The sequence below is a fragment of the Schistocerca serialis genome, unplaced genomic scaffold (genome assembly GCF_023864345.2).
Source record: "Schistocerca serialis cubense isolate TAMUIC-IGC-003099 unplaced genomic scaffold, iqSchSeri2.2 HiC_scaffold_1181, whole genome shotgun sequence".
Classification (NCBI taxonomy): Eukaryota; Metazoa; Arthropoda; class Insecta; order Orthoptera; family Acrididae; genus Schistocerca; species Schistocerca serialis.
Window position 1 is genome coordinate 125,001 of NW_026047383.1, and position 5,000 is coordinate 130,000.

At 62.8% G+C, this 5,000-nt stretch overlaps 1 pseudogene; it reads left to right on the forward strand.

The window, feature by feature from the left end:
• Positions 1–5,000, forward strand: part of LOC126434124 (large subunit ribosomal RNA) — a 7,930-nt pseudogene that overhangs the window by 506 nt on the left and 2,424 nt on the right.

The window sequence follows — 5,000 nt, forward strand, 5'->3', positions numbered from 1 at the left end:
TGGGGCCGGCCGCCCGCGCGGAGCAATCCGCGGCGGGGTCGTGTCCGGTTGCCTTTCCACTCGCCGCGGGGTGGGGCCGTTCCGGTGTGCGGTGGGCCGCACTTCTCCCCTAGTAGGACGTCGCGACCCGCTGGGTGCCGGCCTACGGCCCGGGTGCGCAGCCTGTCCTTCCGCGGGCCTCGGTTCGCGTCTGTTGGGCAGAGCCCCGGTGTCCTGGCTGGCTGCCCGGCGGTATATCTGGAGGAGTCGATTCGCCCCTTTGGGCGCTCGGGCTCCCGGCAAGCGCGCGCGGTTCTTCCCGGATGACGGACCTACCTGGCCCGGCCCCGGACCCGCGCCGCTGTTGGCTCGGGATGCTCTCGGGCGGAATAATCGCTCCCGTCAGCGGCGCTTCAGCTTTGGACAATTTCACGACCCGTCTTGAAACACGGACCAAGGAGTCTAACATGTGCGCGAGTCATTGGGCTGTACGAAACCTAAAGGCGTAATGAAAGTGAAGGTCTCGCCTTGCGCGGGCCGAGGGAGGATGGGGCTTCCCCGCCCTTCACGGGGCGGCGGCCTCCGCACTCCCGGGGCGTCTCGTCCTCATTGCGAGGTGAGGCGCACCTAGAGCGTACACGTTGGGACCCGAAAGATGGTGAACTATGCCTGGCCAGGACGAAGTCAGGGGAAACCCTGATGGAGGTCCGTAGCGATTCTGACGTGCAAATCGATCGTCGGAGCTGGGTATAGGGGCGAAAGACTAATCGAACCATCTAGTAGCTGGTTCCCTCCGAAGTTTCCCTCAGGATAGCTGGTGCTCGTACGAGTCTCATCCGGTAAAGCGAATGATTAGAGGCCTTGGGGCCGAAACGACCTCAACCTATTCTCAAACTTTAAATGGGTGAGATCTCCGGCTTGCTTGATATGCTGAAGCCGCGAGCAAACGACTCGGATCGGAGTGCCAAGTGGGCCACTTTTGGTAAGCAGAACTGGCGCTGTGGGATGAACCAAACGCCGAGTTAAGGCGCCCGAATCGACGCTCATGGGAAACCATGAAAGGCGTTGGTTGCTTAAGACAGCAGGACGGTGGCCATGGAAGTCGGAATCCGCTAAGGAGTGTGTAACAACTCACCTGCCGAAGCAACTAGCCCTGAAAATGGATGGCGCTGAAGCGTCGTGCCTATACTCGGCCGTCAGTCTGGCAGTCATGGCCGGTCCTTGCGGCCGGCCGCGAAGCCCTGACGAGTAGGAGGGTCGCGGCGGTGGGCGCAGAAGGGTCTGGGCGTGAGCCTGCCTGGAGCCGCCGTCGGTGCAGATCTTGGTGGTAGTAGCAAATACTCCAGCGAGGCCCTGGAGGGCTGACGCGGAGAAGGGTTTCGTGTGAACAGCCGTTGCACACGAGTCAGTCGATCCTAAGCCCTAGGAGAAATCCGATGTTGATGGGGGCCGTCATAGCATGATGCACTTTGTGCTGGCCCCCGTTGGGCGAAAGGGAATCCGGTTCCTATTCCGGAACCCGGCAGCGGAACCGATACAAGTCGGGCCCCTCTTTTAGAGATGCTCGTCGGGGTAACCCAAAAGGACCCGGAGACGCCGTCGGGAGATCGGGGAAGAGTTTTCTTTTCTGCATGAGCGTTCGAGTTCCCTGGAATCCTCTAGCAGGGAGATAGGGTTTGGAACGCGAAGAGCACCGCAGTTGCGGCGGTGTCCCGATCTTCCCCTCGGACCTTGAAAATCCGGGAGAGGGCCACGTGGAGGTGTCGCGCCGGTTCGTACCCATATCCGCAGCAGGTCTCCAAGGTGAAGAGCCTCTAGTCGATAGAATAATGTAGGTAAGGGAAGTCGGCAAATTGGATCCGTAACTTCGGGATAAGGATTGGCTCTGAGGATCGGGGCGTGTCGGGCTTGGTCGGGAAGTGGGTCAGCGCTAACGTGCCGGGCCTGGGCGAGGTGAGTGCCGTAGGGGTGCCGGTAAGTGCGGGCGTTTAGCGCGGGCGTGGTCTGCTCTCGCCGTTGGTTGGCCTCGTGCTGGCCGGCGGTGCAGGATGCGCGCGCCTGCGCGGCGTTCGCGCCCCGGTGCTTCAACCTGCGTGCAGGATCCGAGCTCGGTCCCGTGCCTTGGCCTCCCACGGATCTTCCTTGCTGCGAGGCCGCGTCCGCCTTAGCGTGCTCCTCCGGGGGCGCGCGGGTGCGCGGATTCTCTTCGGCCGCCATTCAACGATCAACTCAGAACTGGCACGGACTGGGGGAATCCGACTGTCTAATTAAAACAAAGCATTGCGATGGCCCTAGCGGGTGTTGACGCAATGTGATTTCTGCCCAGTGCTCTGAATGTCAACGTGAAGAAATTCAAGCAAGCGCGGGTAAACGGCGGGAGTAACTATGACTCTCTTAACTATGACTTGGCTTCTCGAAGTGCGGTCTTGATGTAGTCGTGCTGCTGCTGCGAGGTGCCTTCCTTGGGTTATAGTTGCAGGGAGAGTGATGCGCAATACATGGGCCTAGCCCTCTTAGCCTCTCCTCTCCTGCGGTCTTCTCCCCTTCTCGTGGGCCCGCTGATTTCGCAGAGTGGAAGACCGCACCAGGGGCTTGGGGGGGTTACCAGCCCCCCCCTCGCACTATCCCTTTTTTAGTTGGGGGCAGTAAGCAGAGAATAAGTGGTGGCCCTTCCGCTGAAGGTGCCACCCCAACTCCCCCAGCACCTAGCCGGCCAACCGGCCGTGCCGAAAATCTTGTAACTTTTGCAGCTATGTATACCTGTAGTGAGTGCCACCGCAGCTTTACAACCAAGAACGGTCTCGGGGTCCATCGCCGCCGCCAACATCTTGCGGCCGCCAACGCGGAGATCGTCACGGAGAGGCATCGCGCGAGGTGGACGGAGGAAGAAGTCCTGTCGCTCGCCAAGGCAGAGGCCGAACTGTTCCTCGAGAGGGACGCCCGGTTCTTCTTTGTAAATCAAGAGCTCATCAGGATGTTCCCCGACCGAACGCTTGAGGCAATCAAGTGCCGACGGCGGCAAGCTGCCCACAAGCAGCTTGTCCGCCAATTCATGGAGGCGCTTGAGATCGGTCGGGGGGAAGAGCCGGCGTCCCGCCGGGGAGCGGCGAGCCCGCTGCCTGACGCGGGCGAGGCCGCTGCGCCGCCCGTCGACGCAGCCGAGGACTTCGCGGCCGACACCACCGGGCCGCCGCCGGAGGGGCCGACTGACGCCGCCATCTGGGAGCATCTGGCGGGGCTACCCGCTTCCGCCCAGCGTTTCTCTGCCCTGGATCGTGTCATCGGTCTGGGGCGGGGCACGCCGCCCGATGTCATCCTGGGCATGCTCCCGGATGCCCTTGCGTCGGTCGGGTCCAGAGGGGAGAGATCAATCACCAGGACACAGCGGCCGCGCCAACCATCGAAGCGGCCGCCTGCCGCGCCGCCGACGCAGAAGCGCAAGCGGCGCCGCTGGGAGTACGCGAGAACGCAGGATGCCTTCCGACGGTCGCGTGCGCGTTGCGTGCGCGGCCTCTTGGATGGCACCCTGCTCCAGCCGCCACCTGCCATCCCTGGTCTGCTGGACTTCTGGGCGGACCTCTTCACCAAGAAGCCCATCTCCACCGCGGGCTTCATTCGTGACCGCCTCCTCCCGCACTCAGAGCCTGTCGCTCTCGAGTGCATATGGGGGCCGGTCACACATGAGGAGGTCGCCGCCGCGTTGCCGCCCGGGGGATCAGCAGCCGGGCCGGACGGCCTTACCCCAGCGGAGTTGCGGCGCCTGCCGCACGAAGTCCTGGTGAAAGTGATGAATCTCTTCCTTCTGGCCCGCGCCCTTCCGGAACGCCTGCTTCGCGCGCGGACGTCCCTTCTCCCGAAAACGGCTGCACCAACATCCCCCGCTGACTTTCGCCCCATTACGGTCTGCTCGGTGTTGGCGCGGACCTTTCACAAGGTTCTCGCGTCACGCCTGATGCGCGCATGTGCTGTGGACGAACGTCAGCGGGCATTCATCCCTCGGGATGGGATGTTGGAAAATACCTTCATCTTGGACACTGCTCTCACCGACGCAGTTCGCTCCTGCCGCTCTGTCTTTGTGGCATCGATCGACGTATCCAAGGCATTCGATTCGGTAGATCATGCTGCCCTTCGGCCCGTGCTGAAGGCGCATGGCCTGCCGGATTGCTTTGTCGAGTATGTCGAGCGGTGCTACGAGGGCAGCACGACAGTGATAGCGGACGGCGCCGGCGTGGGCGTGTCTGTGCAGCCAGCACGGGGCGTTCGCCAGGGCGATCCCCTCTCCCCCCTCCTGTTCAACTTTGCGGTGGACTACGTTTTAGGCCAACTGCCCTCCCACATCGGAGCTCGGATCCTCGGTCGCAGAGTCAACGCTGCGGCCTTTGCAGATGACGTCTTGCTGTTTGCAGCGACCCCGAGGGGCTTGCAGTCCCTCATCGACGCAGCTACCGCAGCCCTCGCCCACCTGGGGCTGCAGATCAACGCCCGGAAGTGTTTCACCCTCGCCTTAGTCGCGTCAGGGCGCGAGAAGAAGGTGAAGGTGGACAGCAATGTCACCTTCACAGCAGGCAATACCACCATGCCTGCCCTGCGTGTGGGTGAAACCTTCCGGTACCTGGGGCTGCAATTTTCCACGGCGGGTCGCTGTATCTTCAATCCACGTAGCCACCTGGTGGAGCAGCTTGACGTCATCTCCCGAGCTCCGCTGAAGCCGCAACAGCGCCTCCACGCTCTCACCAACGTACTTCTCCCTGGCCTGTACCACGGGCTGGCCCTCAGCCGCACCCGGGTGGGTGCATTGAAGTCGGCCGACGTTACCATCCGGGCCGCCGTCAGGAGATGGTTCCGCCTTCCGGCGGACACCCCCCTGGGATACTTCCACGCTCCTGTTGCCCAGGGGGGCCTCGGCATTCCATCTTGCCGATGGATGGGTCCGACCCTCCGTCGGTCCCGTCTCCTGGCGCTGAAGAGGATAGGGCCAGCCTGCGACGGTGTAGGCATGGATGAGGTACAGCGTGAGATCG